The sequence below is a fragment of the Lissotriton helveticus genome, chromosome 2_1 (assembly GCF_964261635.1).
Source record: "Lissotriton helveticus chromosome 2_1, aLisHel1.1, whole genome shotgun sequence".
Lineage (NCBI taxonomy): Eukaryota > Metazoa > Chordata > Amphibia > Caudata > Salamandridae > Lissotriton > Lissotriton helveticus.
This window is the reverse complement of record NC_136059.1, coordinates 1,526,342,968-1,526,364,292: the sequence shown is the minus strand read 5'-3', so window position 1 is coordinate 1,526,364,292 and position 21,325 is coordinate 1,526,342,968. Positions and strand designations below refer to the sequence as shown.

The 21,325-nt window shown below is 45.1% G+C and overlaps 1 protein-coding gene across 1 annotated transcript in view; it reads left to right on the top strand.

Moving 5' to 3' along the window:
• Positions 1 to 21,325, top strand: part of LOC144818763 (uncharacterized) — a 157,901-nt gene that overhangs the window by 90,177 nt on the left and 46,399 nt on the right. The window lies entirely within an intron of this gene.

The following is a 21,325-nucleotide window of genomic DNA, read 5'->3' as shown; positions in this document are numbered from 1 at the left end:
GCATAATACTCATTCAAAAACGTTAGTAATGTGGAAGTATACTATTTCCAAGTATTAATATATATATATATATATACTATTTTTCTTCACAAACTTCCAGTTCTAGTCTTTGTGTTATTCAGCATTTAATTATTACAGGGTCACAATTGAGTACTTTATTAAAAAAGAGCTTTCAGACTGTAAACAAGATATCCTGGCCAGTGAGCACAATTTCAGAACACCTGCATTTTTTCTCAATGAACCTGGAAAACCAGTCATGAAATGGCGAAATTGGTATAGAACTTTCGAAAATTACTTAGTCGCAATAGACGGTAAGAAGTTTGATCCAGAGAGGAAGAAAGCAATTCTTTTTGGACTGTTAGGTGTTGCTGGCCAGGAAATCTTTGACAGTTTGCCCAAATACAAACCTGCCCCATGACAATTTATTCCTCTTGACGAATTTAAAGAAGCTGTTAAGAGACTAGAAAATCAATTTGATGAAGAAGAAAATATTATGGTTGGCAGACACCGGTTTGTTAAAAGAAAACCAGCTGAATCTGAAACTGTTGAGGAATACATAGCCAGTTTAAGAGTGTTAGCTACAAAGTGCGATTTCAAAGATATGGTCGAGTATATTCGTGATCAATTCGTTTTCCATTGTTTTGAGCGCAAAATTCAAGAACGTTTACTTGACTGCAAAAGGCCTACACTTGCGGAAGTTATTGATATCGCCAAAGGCATAGAACGTTCATTAGAAGGTTCTAAAGAATTGGCTATGGTTTCTGGTTCTAGTTCTAATGTGTGTGTAGTACAGGATAAAAAGAAAAAAGATGCCAATTCAAGTAATAGGTACGAGGCAAGTTACAATGCTAATGATTCTCAATCTGTATGTTTTAGATGTGGTTCACGTAATCACAAAGCAGAGTTTTCGGGGTGTCCGGCACAAGGAAAGAAATGCACAAGATGCCTGAAGGTAGGGCATTTCGCTAGTGTGTGTGTGGTAATTTTGACCAGAAATGCTTCTTTAAGACAAAAGTAAGTAATGTCGAGGAATTCGATGAAGACATGTGTTCTAACATAGTGTTGACTCTTGGATATACTACTAAAGATGTCAAAGGTCCTTTGGGTGTAGCTCATGTGGGCGAAGTGGAACTTCACATTATGGCTGACTCAGGGTCGCCAATAACTATTATTTCAGACAAAAAGTATTTACAGCATTGGCCACATGTTGATTTATTATCATCAGATGTAAACCCCAAAGCGTTTGGTGAATTTGACATCAATATGTTTGGTTACTTTGAAGATGTGTTAAACATCAAAGGAAGAAGCGTGATTACCAAAATTTATGTGGCTGAGAGCGGTAGAAATATTATCGGATGGAGGGGTCTAGCCAAATTAAAAATAATTCTAAAACCTGGGGCTGATGACCCTATTGTACTCAATGAAGGTTTTGTATCTGTTGTTTCTATTCCTTCAGTACCATTTGATGATAACGGCATTTCTTCTATTTTAAGTAAGGATACATCCCTATTTGAAGACCGCATAGGGTGTGTCAAGGGGTTTGTACATAAAATTATACTTAAAAAGGATGCCATTCCTTTTCGACATAAAGTCAGACCTTTACCTTTATCGGTTAGGGAAGAATTGCAACTATTATTAGAAAAACTCATCAAAGAGGGCGTAATTGAACCAGCTGATTCCGCCGAATGGATTTCTGGTATTGTATTGATTAAAAAGAAAAGTGGAGAATTCCGTTTGTGCGCTGATTTGAGATCGTTGAACAAAAATATTTTGGTGGATTGTTTTCCACTACCTAAAATTCAGGAAATTTTGGCAGCCACTGCAGGATCTAAGTATTTTTCGCTCATAGATCTTAAATCAGCATACCACCAAGTTAAATTGGATGATGAATCTAAAGAATTAACTACATTCATCACTCCGCTAGGTGCGTTCAGGTACATACGTTTACCATTTGGCCTAGCATCTTCTGCTAGTGTCTTTCAGAAATTGATGGAAAGTATGTTTAGTGGTATGGCTGGTGTCCAGAAATTCCAGGATGACATCCTTATTCATGCCAACACTATGGATGAACACAATACTATATTAGATTCAGTACTCCGTAAGTTGCAAAAGAAAGGAATGACTGTGTCTAAAAGCAAGTGCGAATTTCTTAAAACAGAGTTAGAATATTTAGGTAATATTCTTAGTAAGGTTGGTATCAAACCAAAATTGAATTTGGTAAAAGCCATAGCTAAGGCTCCCAAACCAAAAGAAAAAGAATCATTGAGATAATTTCTAGGCCTCAGTGAGTATTATTCACGGTTCATAGAAAATTATTCTAAAATGGTTGAACCTTTAAGAGTTCTGTTACGTAAGGGACAACAATTTGTTTGGGAAGATCAACATGATCAGTCATTTGCAGAGATCAAAAGAGCCATTTTGAATGCGCCAACTTTAAAGCCTTTTGACACAAATGGTTCTAATATAATAACAGTTGACGCCAGTGCTAGTGGCATAGGTGCTGTTTTTACTCAGAAGGTTGGTAAACATGTTCACACGGTTGGTTTTATCTCCCGAAGATTGAGTGACACTGAAAAAAATTACAGCACCATCGAAAGGGAAGCCCTTGCATGTGTATGGGCTGTAGAAAAGCTAAAAATGTATTTATGGGTAAGAACTTTGAGTTTATCACTGATCATAAACCCCTTACTTTCATGTTTGATGGTTATGGTAGAGGAAACGGAAAAGCTTCAGCCAGGTTAGTACGGCGACTGGCCAAATTGCAGGAATACAACTTGTCTATTAGGCACATTTCAGGTAAAAACAACATCAGAGCTGATTTTCTTTCCCGTTTGCCCATGGAAAGTTCTGAATCGCTAAAAATTGATGAAAAGGAATGTGTTGTTTCAAATGTAGAAATTTTACAAGAATCACATAATTTTATCTTAGAAAATGAATGGATCAAAGCAACGGAAAATGATCCAGTGTTGAGCAAAGTTATGTTGTATATGTCTACTTCATGGCCTCCTGTACGCAATTTAACTGCTGATCTTAAAACCTTTTTGCATGTATCTGATGAATTGAGCGTTGTTCAAGGGTTCCTTATGAGAGGAGATTTACTTGTTCCCCCATCCAAACTTAGAAATCAATTAATCACAACCGCACATAGTTCTCATCTGGGATCCACCATGACAAAAAAAAACTCAACATTATTGGTGGCCCGGATTGGACCTTGATGTAAACTTGTACGTTGACAAATGTGACATATGTATCGGGTCAGATAAACATTGGAAACCCCGTGTTCAGGAGATGCAACTTGTTTCCATTCCCAAGTCTTCTTGGTTTAAGATTGCTATTGATATGGCTGGTCCTTTCCAGATTTTAGAGCAGAATTCCACATTTTTGATTGCTGTAAGTGATTACTACAGTAAGTGGATATACCACAAATGTGTACATACAATTGATTCGGACGCTGTCATTGACTTTTTGAAAACATGCTTTGCAATTGAAGGAAGCCCACGCATTATTGTGTCGGATAATGGAAAGCAACTAACATCTAACAAAATGACTGAATTTTTAAAACAACACTGTGTGCGGCAAGAGAAAACTCTGTTGTACTCACCTAAATCCAACGGTCAAATTGAGAGGGTCAATCACTTCCTTAAGGAGGGCATCCAATTGGCAGAGGCTTCCAGACTACCTGTGAAGAAATTAATTCAAGAAAGAGTGTTTCCCTACAACACTACTCCCAACAGAGTTACTGGGTTTTCTCCATTCTTTTTAATGAGAGGAAGAAGATGTGTCTATGAATCAGTTCCCAAGTTCACATGTTTTGAGAACTGCTCACCAACCACAGTTGCTATAGACGACGATCAGTTGCAAGTCAGGAAAAAATAGTTGATTGCCAGTTGAAATATAAGACGTATCACGACAAGGTACACAGGGCTGTTAACAAGGAATTCTGTAAAGGGGAATGGGCTCTTGTCAAAAAACCTAATGCTCAGCTCAAGGGGAAATCTAAATATTTTGACCCAGAAGAAATTATTGATGTTTCTGACAGTGCTATTTGTCTCAGAAATGTTGGTTGGCGTAACAAGAGTGATACTATAAAGTTGAGGAAAGAGCAAGTTGATCTGTGGTACAATGGTAAAGGTGATTGGTCACAATGTGAAAGTGAGTTTTCTTGGCTTGATACATATTCAGGAGAAAATAATGACGTCTCTACTACTCATAGACAAAATGTATGTGACCCCAAGAGCAAATACTGTTATGACATCGGTGTTTCAAGGTCATGTGAAGATGCTGTCACGGGCACAGATGTTGAGTCGTGTAATGATACTAATGCCAGTAATCAAGCAAGTGTTGATGTTGTTTCCAAACAGGAGTTCGCCACATCCACTGCATTAAACGGAAATTCAGCAGAATGTCATGGTGGGTGGGAAGGCACTTGTACCAGATTTGGCAGAATATCCAAGCTGCCCAAAGCATTTAAAGACTATGAATTGCATTAAATTGTTCATTGTTAGGAAGGGAGATATTGTAAGTCTAGTTTATCTGTTTGCTCCTCGTGTTAACAGCCTATTAGCTCTCTCCCTTACGTCACCTGTAATGTTGAGGTGTATTTAAGTTATGTCACTGCATTCCAATGGACTGTGCCCCTCACGGAGACTCTGTGCAGTCCTCCCTATTACTCTCACCTCAAGCTCGTTATCTTCAATAAATATATGACTACTATTTACAATATTCTCGTGTCATCTGTTGCGGCTTCACTACACACAGATACTCTGATTCTGTAGTTAAAAAAATTGTATTAAAAAAAAGTCTGATAAATGAATATTCAAGATTCATACATATAGGAAAAAATATTTACAATCGTGTAAGGTGTCCCAAGTGAAGAACATGAACAAAAACATATAAGTGACGTTTGTGAGACCGTGTCTACAAGGTTTCAAAAAACTTCTGTTTCCAAAAGCGACTACTCCATATTTTTCAAATACATAGCATCTATATGATGATAGAATGCAATTTCAGTGGTTCGCTTTTTTTCAATGTCGACTGCGTTTCGACCCTAAAAGGGATGTAGGGTCTCTTCAGGAACTGCGATGTGAGGGACATCTGAATTGGGAATTGCTCTGGTGGTGGCGATGTGTATAAAAACCAAGTGCAAGTGAAAAGAAAAGAGAATTTTACTCACTCGGAAACCCAGCCGGGTTCCCAAGTGAGGGTGTGAGCCTAGCAATTCAAGAAGGATGTGCTCAATGGTTATCCTCAATATTTCAAGACTCCACTATCAGCAATAGCGGATATCTTGGTGCTGCGGGTGCTCACTGGCCGTAGTTCTGCAAAAGAGATTAGTTCTTCCAGTGACCTTCACCTGGAGAGGATTGACGGAAGCGGATCTGCACCACTCTCATCATCTGGAAGAACTAATCTCTTTTGCGGAACTACGGCTAGTGAGCACCCGCAGCACCGAGATATCAGCTAATGCGAAGTCTTGAAATATTGAGGACAGCCATTGAGCACATCCTTTTAGAATTGCTAGGCTTACGCCCTCACTTGGGAACCCGGCTGGGTTTCCGAGTGAGTAAAATTCTCTTTTCTTTTCACTTGCACTTGGGTTTTATACACATCACCACCACCTCAGCAATTCCCAATTCAGATGTTCCTCACATCGTAGGTCCTGAAGAGACCCTACATCCCCTTTAGGGTCGAAACACCGTCGACATAGAATGCAATTTCAATGGTTTGCTTTTTTTCAATCATCATATAGATGCTATGTATTTGAAAAATATGGAGTGGTCGCTTTTGGAAACAGAAGTTTTTTTTAAACCTTGTAAACATTGTCTCACAAACGTCGCTTATATGTTTTGGTTCATGTTCTACACCTTGGACACCTTACACAATTGTAAATATTTTTTCCTATATGTATGAATCTTGAATATTCATTTATCAGACTTGTTCTTAATAAAATGTTTTGAACTACAGAATCAGTGTATCTGTGTTTCTTTCTCTCTGACATCGCTCCTAACGCCTGGCTATATATGCAATTTTCGCTCTGTCTTTTGAATTACTATTAATTGTCCACTGGAACCGTTGTTTTTGTTAAAAAACGTAATCACCCTGGTTCCGTTGTGAGTAGGGTTCTGTTCAATATGCTAGTGATGCAGTCGCACACAAAATATTATAGTGATATTGACTTGTATCGAGGCACTTGCCTTCCTGTTTGTGCATTAAAAAGCCTTGGAATGTGTCCATAAATGTTTCCAGAGGCAATCATGTATTTTTTAGTTTGTGGTGATGTGTTACAGATATTGTGTGCTCGGCATGTTCAGGAGGCGGTACTGTTTATCATTCTCATTTGGCCCATATTCACACATCACCTTTTATTTTCATAATACATAATGCACTACACGCTATAGGTCTCCATTACAAAAAATTTGAGCTATTAGTGTTGCATTATTATTTGCTACGCCAAAAACTCAAACTTTTACTAATGCAAGACCTATTGCATTGCAAATGCTTGTTTTTAATGTTTCCTAACTATAACGTCATTCTAACCTTTGTGTTTTTAAGTACATTTCGAAGGTTTTTTAAATTTTATTTCCTAACTGTAACATTTAAGAGTGAGTGTGTGAGTGCATTTGTGTCTCAGTGGGTGTGCGAGGGAGTGTGTGAGTGTCTGTATGGGTCTGGGAGTGGCTGCATAAGTGTCTCACTGGGTGTGTGAGTGTGTGTGTCTGAGTGGGTCTGTGAGTGGATGCGTGGTTCTGTGACTGGGTGCATCAGTGTCTGTTTGGGTGTGTCAGTAGCTGTGTGAGTAACTCGACCACAAAGGAACACACCTGCCCTTTTATCCAACAAGTCCTCAGTTTTGCACAAAATATCTACCCAAGGGAAGTTCTAACTACTGGTTAATTACTGAGTGCTACCTCCTTGGGTAAATGTTCAGGATGTATTCTACACGACAACTGCGTAATGGAGCATGAGGTAATGTCACCAGTGACCTTCTGTGCGTTTTGGCAATGTGATTGTTGCTTGTGCGTCTTTATCCAGAAATATGTGATAACATGAAACCTTCTATAGAGAAGACCAAACTACAAAGAGATAAATCTCTACCAGACGAGGGTCGTTCCTCTTAACTATATGAAGTAAGTGCTTCTTTGCTTCGTGGATATCTCCTCTTATTCGTCATCATCAAGCACTCCTAACCAAAACTAGCGGGTAATGCGCTGGGGGGGCCCACTTGTCAAACTGTCCATCATCCTGGCGAAAGGCAGGAAGACCTGTGGAAACTACTAAGGTGGGCGGGGCCAAATCGGTAAGCATCCAAGTGATTTCCACATTTGCATACTCCTTGCAATTTAAAAGGAGACCCATGGGCCGCCACGTGCCTTCTGGCACTCTACTGGTTGGCGGATAAAGTCCTCTTGGATGCTGAGGGTCCTTGAGGGGCTAAGAATCAATCGTGTTACCTTCAGTATGTCCCTCACAGCAGGATTGCTGAGTGTTTGTAGGTAGCCCGTCCCCTTTCTCCACCACTCTGCAAACTCCCTTCTGACACTTTACTTGGGGTATGAAGTCCAATTGGATGCTAACGCTCCTTGGGGACCAAGAACCTCTCACGTTACCTCTATTAAATCCCTCCCTGTGGGATTTCTGAGAGCTCATGGGAGGCCCTCCCCTTTTCTCCACTAGTTAGGAAATAGAATTTAAAAAAATCTAAGAAATACACTATAAAAAAAACATAGGTTACAGGGACGTTATAGTTCAGAATTAACATTAAAAAACCCTAGAAATTCACTGAAAAAAAGGTAAAAGGGATGTAATAGTTACAAAATGGAATTTTAAAAAACCTTCGAAATTCTCAGAAAAAAAAACAAAGGTTACAGGGACGTTCTATTTAGGATGTTTTTTTTTTTACTTGCAAATTCACTGAAAAATCAAAGTTTACAGGAGTGTTCTAGTTAGGGCACATTTCACTCGTACAAAACATTCAGCAACTATAGTTAGCTGAGCTAACTATAACTTATCCCCGCAATACACTGCGTATGACCTCACATGTTACATCCCCATGACATTTGAAATTACATCACTGATGACATTTCAAATTACATCACTGATGACTTCATCCACAGAACCAGTCACACACTCTGTTCCACCCCCATGCAACATCTCATACACCCACTCAACCACTGGCATTACCATACAAACAGGGGGGCACCTACTCACTGATCCATACAGACAGTGACGCATCAATTCACCCATACAGTCACTAACACAACCACTAACTTACATATACAGCCACTCGCGCACCTACTTAATGACCAATACAACCACTCATACAGATCTACAGACACTGAACACACCCACTCACTTACCCATACAGTTACTCACTCATCCACTCACTTAATCATAGATAAACTAACACATATACTCACTCCCCTATACAGTAACTAAGACAAGCACATACTTTCCCATGCAACCTCTCTCGCAACCTTTCACTCACCCATACAGCCTGTCACCCACCCACTTACTCACCCATAGAACCATTTATACACCCATTCATGCACCCAAACAGTCACTCGTGCACCCTGTTACTGACCCATACCGACACTGACACACCAACTCACCGATACAATATTTCACACAGCCACTCACTCATGTATACAGACTCTCACGAACCGACTCACTGTTCTATACACCAACTCACTTACCCAGTTCAGTTCAATAAGTCTTTATTTCGAAATAAAATTCATAAAAGACAAGTATACAATACGTGGAATATTAATAAAATCATCATATCAGAAGAACATTTAAAAAAGTTATTAAACATTTAATAAAGACTTTACAATAGAAATGCCTTCAGACATTATCAATTATAAACCAGCATCAATATATAAAACCATCATAAAATGTTCGAATTCCTAGTACGAATAATCCATGCCCAACCTAGGAACTTGGCCACACCAACCACAACAACCTCAGATAGGTTAGTACGAAAAATCCTCAGGGCTTCAAGGTACCCCTTACTATCCAGTCTACAACATAAAGGTTTGAGCCATTTTAGGCGTGGGGCTCGATAGGCTGGGCAGGCAAAGAAAAAGTGACCAATGCTCTCTAAATGATCTGGACACCAAGGACAGCTGTTGTTTGAATTCGCAGCCCACTTAACAGTAAAGGAATTAATAGGGAGCGTCCCGACACGGAATTGATGATATAATTTCCGGTCAAGGGTTTTACAAATCACATCCCAATATGGCTCAAGGGAAGGTGTCAGTTTGTGAGTCAAAAAAAGACCTGTTAAATTGGTATCTTCCGATTGGGTAACTGCGGTTAACTTAACAGATGCCCAAAACAGGTCTTTAAAATCTTGTTTAGAGGGGAAGATGGAACCCCCGGATTGGTCCAGAGCTGGTAAAGACCCATTTCTAACAATATCTGTTTGACTTCCCTAAGCCATGGGATTCTAGAGGCTCCCCACAATGATTTGACCTCATCTAATTCTTTGGCAAAAAGGCTAAGCTCCGGAGTCGTCCAGATCCGTCGCCATAATGCCACCATTCGAAACCGGGCCATCTCATTTAGGGGTTTACAACCTAGGTCTAGCAACAATGGTTTGGTAGGTGTAGACTGGGGGAGGCCTACCAAATTCCGCAAAAACTTATTCTGTGCTTTGACCAAGGGGGACAGGTCCTTAAAACCCCAAATATCCGCACCGTACAAAATGGCTGCATTTATCTTGGCTTCATAGATTTTTAGTACGGGGGCAATTCGTTTAGTCAGGGATTTCTTTTGTTCCAGAAGCAAACAACCTGTGAGACGTACAAATTTGAGATATAATGCCTCAATCTGGGGTTTCCATCTTAGATGGTAATCCAGAGTCACACCCAGATAAGTCATTACCTTCACCTGTTCAATCGAAACACCATTCAAACTGACAGAACTTTTGATTGGATTTTTATTACTGAAGACCATAAATTTGGTTTTATCTACATTAATCTGTAGGTCATTTACCCTGCAAAACTCTGCAAACCTATTCAGGGCTGTTTGCAACCCACTACGAGTTTTAGAGAGAAGCAGGGTGTCATCAGCAAAAATTAACATCGGGTACTTAGACCCGCCCAAGGATGGTGCATCTGTCTGAGATTTGGAAAAAAAATTGACTACCTGGTTGATGAACAGGAGAAAAAGAGTGGGGGCCAACACACATCCCTGGCGCACCCCACGTGTTACCGGGAAGCTGTCAGTCACCTGTCCTTGTTTGCCCCACCTCACTCTGGGGAAGTTATCCTCATGTAGTCTCATAACTATGTCCAGAAGTTCTACGGGTAGGCCCATAAGTCTCAGTGAGTCCCACAGTTTTGCTCTTGGAACCAAGTCAAAAGCCGACTTAAGGTCCACAAAGGCGGCATAGATAACACCTCCACCCAGTAGTACCACCTTCCAGTATAACATAGTGAGTCTGAAGACCTGATCTATAGTGCTAGTGCCCAGTCTGAACCCAGCTTGCATGGGGGACAGTATGTTTTCCTGCTCTATCCACCCCTGTATTCTTGCAAGTACCATCCTAGCAACTATTTTTTGAAGTGAATCTATCAGACTTATAGGGCGGTAATTTCCTGGAAGTAAGCGGTCCCCTTTTTTAAAAACAGGTAAAATTTCTGCCCCTTTCCAAGAGTCAGGGATCCTGGCCCCTGCTGCAATGGCATTGGCCAGCTTGGTTATGTACGGAACCCATACATCAAGATTCAATTTAAAAAGATCTGCAGGGATTGCATCTAATCCAGGTGCTTTCCCTGACTGTACAGCACCAAATGCATGCTCTGTATCAGTAGATGAGAAGGTAAGCTCGGCCCCATCAATAAAAGGCAAAACCGCTGTAGGCTCCTGCTGAGTATCATGTGTTGCACTCTTTAGGTTTTAATGTCTTTATTTCGATGATAAAATCATAAAAGACAATTTTAACAAACATTTAAAACAATTTCATTATCCCTACATAATACAAAAATGTTATAAAATAGTTGTATCTATATATAATCAACGGTCTAAACTCTATTTAGAATCCACAGTTAAAAAGTTATTAAACCATTATTAGAAGTGAACAAGACATTAAATTTAACAATTCTTAAAAATATATTTGGCATTTGCTAAAAAGTACTATACAATTTACACACTTTATTTAATCATGTGGCGGTTGAATTCCTTCTTGCTCTAATTGCCCATGCCCAGCCTAAATATTTGGCCAAACATGTCACAGTGAAATCAGTTGTATTTGTTTTTAAGGCCCATATTGCATCCGAGGATTTTTTACATTTCATGCGTTTAATAATGGGTTTTAGCCATTTTAAACGGGGTTCTCTATATTGGGGGCAGGCAAACAAAAAATGGCCCTCTGTTTCCTTACACCCGGGGCAATAACTACAAAGATTGGTAGTGTTGTTGCACCAGGATGAGGTAAAGGAATTAAGGGGTAATGAGCCCACCCGAAATTGGTGGAACAGTTTTCTGTCCAATGGCCTGGAGATAAGATCCCAATATATCTCACGAGCCGGATCCAGTTTGAATCTTAAAAAACGCCCCGTTAGATCTTCGGAGCTGGATGCATGTGCCAAAGAATGGCGAGTTGAGGCCCAAAATAAACTCTTAAATTCCTTTTTCGGGGGGAAATTGTTAGTGCTTGGCGAAACCCACAGATGACTAAGACCCATATCACATAGGCTCTTTTTCACCGAGTGAAGCCAGGGGATTCGCTCTGAGCGCCCAATTGCCTTCACCTCGGTTAACTCCTTTGCAAAGAGTGCCAACTCCTCCGTAGTCCACAAACGCCTCCAGGTAGACACTACTCTATACCTTGCCATGTCTGTTATTGGAAGGCAACCCATGTCGTGGCAAAGAGGGATTAATGGAGTTGATTGGGGAAGCCCCACTAGGTTGCGAAGAAACCTACACTGGATTTTGTACAAGCTTGAGAGATCCATAAAGCCCCATAGCTCAGCCCCATAGAGTGTTGCAGCATTAATTTTGACATCATAAATTTGTAATGCGGGGGCAACCCTTTTGGTGATAGATTTCTTTTGCTCTCGCAGGAGACAGCCAGTCAATTGGGCCAGTTTTAACTGCTGGGTCTCTATTTGTGGTTTCCAAGACAAACGGTAATCCAGAGTGACCCCCAGATACGTCATCGTGTCAACTTGTTCCAGGTTAACCCCGTTAAGTTGAACACTACTACGTATAGGTTTTTTCCTGGAGAAAACCATAAATTTAGTTTTCCCCACATTTATCTGGAGGTCATTTTGGTGGCAGAATTCCTCAAAGTGATTTAGAGCCCTCTGCAGACCCCCCCTCGTCCTTGATAAGAGGAGGGTATCGTCCGCAAAGATCAACATTGGGAATTTAGTCCCCGCCAGGGACGGTGCATCCGTGTTAATAGACCCGAAGAATTTCACTACCTGATCTATGAAGAGTAAGAATAGGGTGGGTGCGAGAACGCACCCCTGACGGACTCCTCGTGACACTCGGAATGGGTCCGTAACTTGCCCTTGTGCCCCCCATCTGACCCTAGCGAAATTATCTTCGTGTAGTCTAATAATAATTTCCACTAATTCCCCCGGCATTCCTAGGTCCCTTAATACCCGCCATAATTTTTCCCTCGGCACCAAATCAAAAGCCGATTTCAGATCTATGAAAGCAGCAAAGATGGTACCACCGCCAAGTGTGACAGTCTTCCAAAAGATCATACAGAACCTCAAGACCTGGTCAATGGTACTTGTACCAGATCTGAAGCCCGCCTGTAATGGGGACAGTATTCCTTCAAGCTCCATCCACCCAAGAACCCTCACCAAAATCATGCGAGCAAACACTTTTTGAAAGCAGTCAATTAAGCTAATCGGGCGGTAGTTCCCTGGGTTTGATCTATCGCCCTTTTTGTGTATGGGGAGAATCTCCGCCCCTTTCCATGTCTTAGGGATACGGGCACCTCTTGCTATGGTATTGGCAATACTTGTTAAATAAGGTACCCATAGGCCTATATTTGCTTTGAATAGGTCTGCCGGAATTTGATCCAAACCAGGTGCCTTCCCCCTCTTTGTTAACCCTAATGCATACTCCACTTCTGCTTCAGTAAAAGACAGGGTCGTAATGCTGGGAATTGTTACCATCAACATAGTTGGTCTGGACAAGGAGTCTACGGCTACAGGGCAAAATTGGGTAGAGTAATATTTAATCCAATCTTCCGGGCATACATGGTTAGACGGAGTACGAAACTCACCATCCTTTCCACTTTTGACAATATCCCAGAATTTGGTCTGGTCGTTTGATTTACTGGCGTCTAGAAGGTCCGCCCAGAAATCGTCTTCCCATTCCTTTTTTGCCACCCATTGCACTTTTTTATACCTTTTCCTGGCCTCTTTAACTGCACCAGAATCTCTAGATTTAACTTGCTCGATGAGATAACTATGGGCCTCTCTACATTCTCTATTGTACCATTTTGCTCTTGGTGGATTCGGGTGCCCAGTGTTTGACTTACATGGCTTTGATAAAATAATTTTAAGTTCAGAAAAACATTTGTCATGTAAGCCCATCATCTTATGTAGTTCGCCCTGACCCCGCTCAACTGCAACGGTCCTCATATTGTTTAAGGCGTTTGTCACCACATTTTCAATGTCGGCCTGTATCGTTACATCATTTGAAATTAGTGACCACTTCACTCTCCTCCGATCATTTGCTAAGGTTACAACCCCGAGCCCCCTTGGATCAGGTTCCCCTAATCTTATCTGATCAAACATTTTAAATTTCAGGGACAGGGGGTTATGGTCACTTTCTGGTCGTATTATGATTTCCATGTCATCAATTACACTCCAATATTCCATTTTTATAAAGATGTAATCGATCCGACTTTTCCTCACACCATTGTCAAAAGTGGGTTTAGCTTCAATGTCCGATTTGGTGCGACCATTCACTGCCCTTAGACCCCAAGTAAGGCAAAAAGCTGTCCAGTTCAGAGCGGCCTCCGTTGCTTTAACTGGAATTTTATTGGAAAGTTCGGGGATCTTCCACGTGGCATCTTCTTCAAACCCCCAGTTGTCCTCCGGCAGATACAATGGCTCAATCGTACAATTGATATCCCCTGCTAAAATGATTAGTGAGGCTTTATTCCAGCCCGTTAATAGCATGTCTAAAGCACCTATCAGCTTGGGGCATCGGCCGCCAGGGAGGCCTCTGGAGTATATGTTAATAATAAGCATGTCCTGCCCCCCTGCTTTGCTCAACCTAATAGCCAGTATATCAGGATTATCTATATACAATTCAGCAGCTGAAAAACACCAGGCCTGTTTTACCCATGTGGTTAATCCCCCAGACGCCCGCCCCTTTGTACCTTTTATTGCAGGTTTAGAAAAGTTTATGTATCCAGCCATGTAAAACGGAGCTGTAGCCCACGTTTCCTGCAACAATACGACCTCGTAATTACCTATAAACCCCAACCAATCCTCAGATTCCAAGCGTGACTTGGCTCCAGCAACATTCCAAGACACCATATATGAGCTTAGTGAGTCTATCTCTGCATGATTGTTACTGACAGGGATAGGGGAATGGGGGCTCAGTAGGCAGGTATCTGTTGGTCCAATTTCTTCTATATTAGAAGAGATAATATTAATCCCCACAGGCCCCCTCTGCATCCTGGTATTATGGAGCGTAAACAGTTGCTCCTTTGCTAGTTTTGGGATGTGGGTGGGTGGGGTGTACACTCCTTCAACTTCCACTGATACTAAGTTAGGTAACTGGGTCGGTGCACATAGTCAGTCCACCCATTCTAGGTCTGACAGTGCCTCAAAATGGTTGTAAAGGGGAGGATAATATTGGGGGTAGTGTATTGCAGGCTCTCGGGGTCTTCCCCCTTTAACTTTCCATGGATTGTGGCCCATATGGTTAGTTTGGTGTATATGGGGGTAGAAGTAGCCAAGGTGTAAGGTCTGAACATCACCCAAACGGGCGAATCTGGCTTTCCTCTGGATTCTGTCCACTACCCAGGGATCTCTGAATGAAACTAGAATGCAGTCCCCTTCCAAATCTTTTTCACCCTTTCCTACCCATTCTACTCTCCTAACATAGAGGATTTCGGTAGGGGATGACGGGGAAAGTGGGCGATGTTTATTCAGCCAGAACGTGACCTTATTCCGCAGATCCGCTTGAGATTCTTTAAAACCCTCTCTAAGGGGGGCCACTCCTGTTAGTACAATAGTATATTGTGACGCTTCTGGGGGTAGATTAACCCTCAATGGATTTCGTGAGGTTCTATTATTTGTCCTCTTGTTCCTGTCTGGATATGGGGTTTTATTATCCCTTCCCAATGCAGGTGTGTATACCGGGGTGTTTTTTTGCTGATTTGATACACCATTCTCTTGATCTTTTTTCCCCTGGGCGTTGTTGGCTGCCAATGGATGTTTGGCCTTCGGTGTTTCTTTGACCGGGACTCTACTAGCAGATGGTATTTTTACCCCCGTTTGTAGTTTCTTATTTATATTAATAGTTGGTGTCACTGCCGGATTGGTTTTAGTTATTCCCGTGTTTAGAGTTGTTCCCCCAGTTGGATTTGGGCCCCTCAACTTTGTACCAGTAGGTATTAAATTTTGTAGGAGGTCCATATTAATATTAATAGCTGCTTCTAAGACATCTATTTTAGCGGACATTATCCTGGTATTCTCTAAGACCGGAAGCAGTAAAGTTTTAACCATTGCTTCCATTTTTGCCAACAGGACATCATCACTACTAAGACAGGTTGGACAGGGGTTTGAAGACCCAGAGTGGGCCAATGATGGGCAGTACACAATTGGGGGTCCTTGAGTGGTCTGGGAGTGGGAAGAGCTATTTGCATGATCTAATTTGAGTTGTTTCTGTATCATGACCCCCTGTGGGCTTGAACCATGTTTTCTTTTTCGTGATACCTGATTGGTAATTACTGGTAGCGGGACGGGGGTACTGGGTAGGGTAGGGACATGTACTTGCGGGGTTCCTGGCGAACTACGCTTATCGTTCTCAGTAAGTAGGCTATCCCCATCTGTACTAGTCAAATTATAGTCAGGGTTCAGATCCGTATTTTCTTGTGACCTAGGTGTTATTGCTTCGACCCCATCCTCATGGACTATTATGTCGGCGTCTGATGTAGAAATACAGTTAAACGCTGCATTGGTTAGTGGGCTTTTAGCGCAGGCCAGAGCACCTATTGAGGAGCGTTTCCCAGTAACTAAGTCCAGGGACAATCTGTGCTCAACCTGTTCAATTTCTTTTTCTAGTATTCCTGTGGCTCTGGTAATAAAAGCATCTAGGGGGCCTGAAACAACACCCTGTGAAGTTTGAATATGCACTAGTCGTTGTTTACCAGATCTCAGGGCCATATTTAGGAGCAGGTGTTAGAGCCTCTGGGTACAGTTTGTCAAAGTATCTAAATATAAAAATAAACCAGGACTCTAGGCCCAACCCAACCTCGTCCGACCCCGGACGGCCACAGACGGTCCCGCCCTGGTCCCGCCCTTGTCCCGCCCTTGTCCCGCCCTTGTCCCGCCCTTGTCCCGGGCTTCTCCCGGCGCACTCCCGCGCGCTCCCGGGCGGCGGGAAAGACTGCTCCTCTTAAAGAAGCACAAGGGTGGCCTAGGGGGCGTGGCCGGCAGGGAGAGGAGCCCAGCTGACAACGGGCGCGCGGGGACTCCTGGGAGTTTGAGTCCACCCGCTCTACCCTCGCAGCCCTGCCGGTGTCCACACGAAGCCCCTAGCAAGTGTCCCACAGCCGCCTGAGTCCGCGAAGCGGGACCCGCGCAGCGGGTCCGGCGAGCTGCAGCGGCTCAGCAGGCTGGATTTAGGTGATGCGGAGGTCCGTGGCGTGACAAGGATTCCTGGTGAGGTTTTCCACTCCTGTGTGGGCTGGAGGCGCTTAAGTGGTGTTATGTTGGGGGCGGGGCCGGCAGGGAGAGGAGCCCAGCTGACAACGGGCGCGCGGGGACTCCTGGGAGTTTGAGTCCACCCGCTCTACCCTCGCAGCCCTGCCGGTGTCCACACGAAGCCCCTAGCAAGTGTCCCACAGCCGCCTGAGTCCGCGAAGCGGGACCCGCGCAGCGGGTCCGGCGAGCTGCAGCGGCTCAGCAGGCTGGATTTAGGTGATGCGGAGGTCCGTGGCGTGACAAGGATTCCTGGTGAGGTTTTCCACTCCTGTGTGGGCTGGAGGCGCTTAAGTGGTGTTATGTTGGGGGCGGGGCCGGCAGGGAGAGGAGCCCAGCTGACAACGGGCGCGCGGGGACTCCTGGGAGTTTGAGTCCACCCGCTCTACCCTCGCAGCCCTGCCGGTGTCCACACGAAGCCCCTAGCAAGTGTCCCACAGCCGCCTGAGTCCGCGAAGCGGGACCCGCGCAGCGGGTCCGGCGAGCTGCAGCGGCTCAGCAGGCTGGATTTAGGTGATGCGGAGGTCCGTGGCGTGACAAGGATTCCTGGTGAGGTTTTCCACTCCTGTGTGGGCTGGAGGCGCTTAAGTGGTGTTATGTTGGGGGCGGGGCCGGCAGGGAGAGGAGCCCAGCTGACAACGGGCGCGCGGGGACTCCTGGGAGTTTGAGTCCACCCGCTCTACCCTCGCAGCCCTGCCGGTGTCCACACGAAGCCCCTAGCAAGTGTCCCACAGCCGCCTGAGTCCGCGAAGCGGGACCCGCGCAGCGGGTCCGGCGTGCTGCAGCGGCTCAGCAGGCTGGATTTAGGTGATGCGGAGGTCCGTGGCGTGACAAGGATTCCTGGTGAGGTTTTCCACTCCTGTGTGGGCTGGAGGCGCTTAAGTGGTGTTATGTTGGGGGCGGGGCCGGCAGGGAGAGGAGCCCAGCTGACAACGGGCGCGCGGGGACTCCTGGGAGTTTGAGTCCACCCGCTCTACCCTCGCAGCCCTGCCGGTGTCCACACGAAGCCCCTAGCAAGTGTCCCACAGCCGCCTGAGTCCGCGAAGCGGGACCCGCGCAGCGGGTCCGGCGAGCTGCAGCGGCTCAGCAGGCTGGATTTAGGTGATGCGGAGGTCCGTGGCGTGACAAGGATTCCTGGTGAGGTTTTCCCTTGCACTCATATCTTTAAATTGGGCGGAGTAGAAGACCACCCAGTCCACTGCGGAAACATGGTTCACAGGCGTTTGAGGATCCGGATTCCTGCCCCACTTGACGGTCTCCCAAAACTTCGTTTGGTTTGATGATTGACACGCCAAGAGGAGATCTGACCAATATTGGTCATCCCACTCCCTCTTTGCTGCCCACAATACTTGTTTATATGATATCCGGGCAATTTTAATGTAATTAATGTCCCTAGATTTGACTGCTGAGATTAATTTACTGTGTGCTGCCCTACAACTCTTATTATACCACCTTTTGTGAATATTATCTTTCTTTGACCTCAGTGGCTTTGTAAGCAAAAATTTTAATTCCATGAAGCATTTCTCATGTAAATCGATTATTTGAGAATTAACCCCAGGGGAAGATGGAAAATCCGCCATGACACCCATTGTTTTCATTACTACCTCCTCTATATCTTTGATAAGCGAAGGGTCTGCTATGACCTTAGGCCATTTTACCCGTCTTCTGTCATTACACAGAATAACATCAGACATTGGGCATGCTGTTGCAGAAGGTCCATCCCCCACACCGGGTACTCTAAGGCCCAATGAGAGAGGATTATGATCACTCTCTGGCCGTACCACAACCTCCATGTCAGCCACAAAAGACCAGAAATCGACTTTAGCTAGTACATAGTCAATCCGACTCATACTGATCCCATTATTAAAAGTTGGTTGACCAGACTTATCAGAAAGTGTACGCCCATTCACTGCCCGCAACTCCCACTCCAAACAAAATCCCATCCAAAGCAGTGCCGCCTCAGTTCCCCTAACACCCTTGCTTATAGACAATGGCGGGATGTTCCAAACAGTATCCTCATCAGCTCCCATATCCTCAGCTAAACTAAGAATAGGTTCAAATGAACAATTTAAATCCCCTGCCACTAGGATGAAATTGTCACTGCCTAATTCCCTCAGAAGCAGATCAAGGTCATTCAAGACTGGTTGCTTACGACCTCCTTGGCAGCCCCGGGCATAAATATTTATTAACACAATGCTCTGATCATTACCCCTACTGAGTTTAATACATAAGAGGTCTGGGTTGCCTACCAAAATTTCAGAGGGTCGGTACCCCAAAGAGCGTCTAATCCACACCACCAATCCTCCAGAGGCACTTCCCTTTGGGCCCTGGATAGCAGGCTTATAGTAGTTTAAGTACCCTGCTCTAAATAACGGGACTGTTGCCCAGCTCTCCTGAAGCACAACAATGTCAAAGGTGTCGATGAAATCTGCCCAATCTTCATTGTCCAAACGACCCCTTAACCCTGCTATGTTCCAGGAGACCACTTTGAGCAACCCCACTTGGCTACAGGTAGGATTAGCCTCTGGTAAGCTAACATCCACCACCCTGGTCTCAATAATCCTAAGTACAGGACTCAAACTCAGGCTGGGGCCTTCAGGCATAAGAGCACTGTCTTCATTACATAAATCCTCCTCCATGATGTTCAGTTCAGGGATAGATGACAACTTGCTAATGCCTATATAATCCCTACTAATACCATTAGGCATGTATACCTGTTCAAGTCAATCGATAGATTCTAACCCAGACAAGGGATCAAACCTATTCGATAAAGAGGGATAATAGGGGAGGTTGGGAAAGCACACTACCTGGTTCCTCCCCACTGGTCTAAATAACGGTAGGGTATGGGGGGGGGGGGGGGGCGCCATTCCTTTTAGGATAGAAGTAGTTCAAACTTAAAGATTGAACATCCCCCAGCCTTCCAAACCTAGCCTCCCTACATATATACTCAACCACCCAAGGGTAACGAAAATTAATTAAGATGCAGTCACCATCCAGGTCCTTGGTGCAGTAACCCACCCAATCAACTCTTCGAACAGTCAAAATCTTAGTGGAGGAGTTGGGTGGGAGGGGACGATTTTTATGTAGCCAAAAAGTAACCTTGTTCAATAGGTCGCCATGTGACTCAGATTGGCCATCCCTGAGAGGTGTAACGCCTGTCAGAACTATGGTATATGGCGTAGCATCAATTGGCAAGTCCGCTGGAGGAGGTATCCTTCTAGCAGTATTCCTGGGGGGGTGAGTCCGCCCAGCAGTAGAACTGGAACTAGAGCTAGAACTAGCTGCATGGTGGGCGGGAGCATTAGATTTAGCTGTCACCACAGTCTGGGCCTGGGCATGAAACATAGGCTTGGAGGTGCCTGGCTGTGGCACACCATTAGATTTGCTGCTAGCCTTTTTGGGAATGGAAGGCTGGGCAGCCGAGGTCAAAAGTTGGTTGGAAGAGGGGCGTGGCCAAGCAGCATGGCCGACAGGACGTGAGCTCCTCCAGCTCCGTCCCGAAGACCAGCATCATCCTGTCACTGATCCTGCCCGGGCTCCCCTGGTCGCTGGACAGGCTTGTCGAGTGGAGCTGTGACCCCGCTGGGTCACATGAGCCTGAAAAAACGGACCCACGACCGGCGCTCCGCTGCAAACGCCGACATGGGTGCTCCTGAGGGCGGAGTCGGCGTGTTGCATCACGCTACACCGGGGTCTGGGCCTGCATGGTGAGGCCGGACTACGAGTGCGCTACCCGGGGCTCCTGCCCGGGACGAGCCCCCTGGTGCCCGCCGAGAATCTGCCTGTGACTCCCGCGTGGTGAGTGGACGATCGGGGAGCGGCAGCTCTGCGACCCTGCTGCTGCGTGGTGCGGAGGAAGCCTGGACGGAGGCGCCGTCCATCTTGAATATCGGCCCTGGGTCGGAGCTCTGGACCCCCTCCCCCCCATTTTTCTCCTACCGTTGCCGGGTGCCGCATCCCGGACCTGAAGTGGCGGCACACCTGGTGGGGGAGGCTGCGAGTGCCACCTGCACTTGCCTTGAACTGCGGCGCCTGTGACCGCGGGAGCCCCTGAGCGGCTGTGTGCCTGGCTGGACCCGACGCCATTGCGGATCCTTGCACGGACTGGGGGCCTGCTTCCTTCCCCCTGCCGAGCCCCGACCTGTCTGCTCCTTTGGCTCCTCGCTGCCCTGCTACCTCCGGGGGGGACACTAGGACAGCGTCGCTGGGCCCATTGTGGGACGGGGCCCCTCCCCCCCCACACGCCCGCCATCTTGGGGCCTGTGCCGAGCTGCCTTTGGGGAGTTTGCGGCGGTTGGAGGCGAAGAACACCCCTGTTCCTCACGGCCCAGATCTGCGGGGCCTGGGGGATCCCCTGGTGGACTGCTAACAGTGAGTACTGGGGGTGAGGCGACGCTGCAGCCCGTGTTCCCACTGGC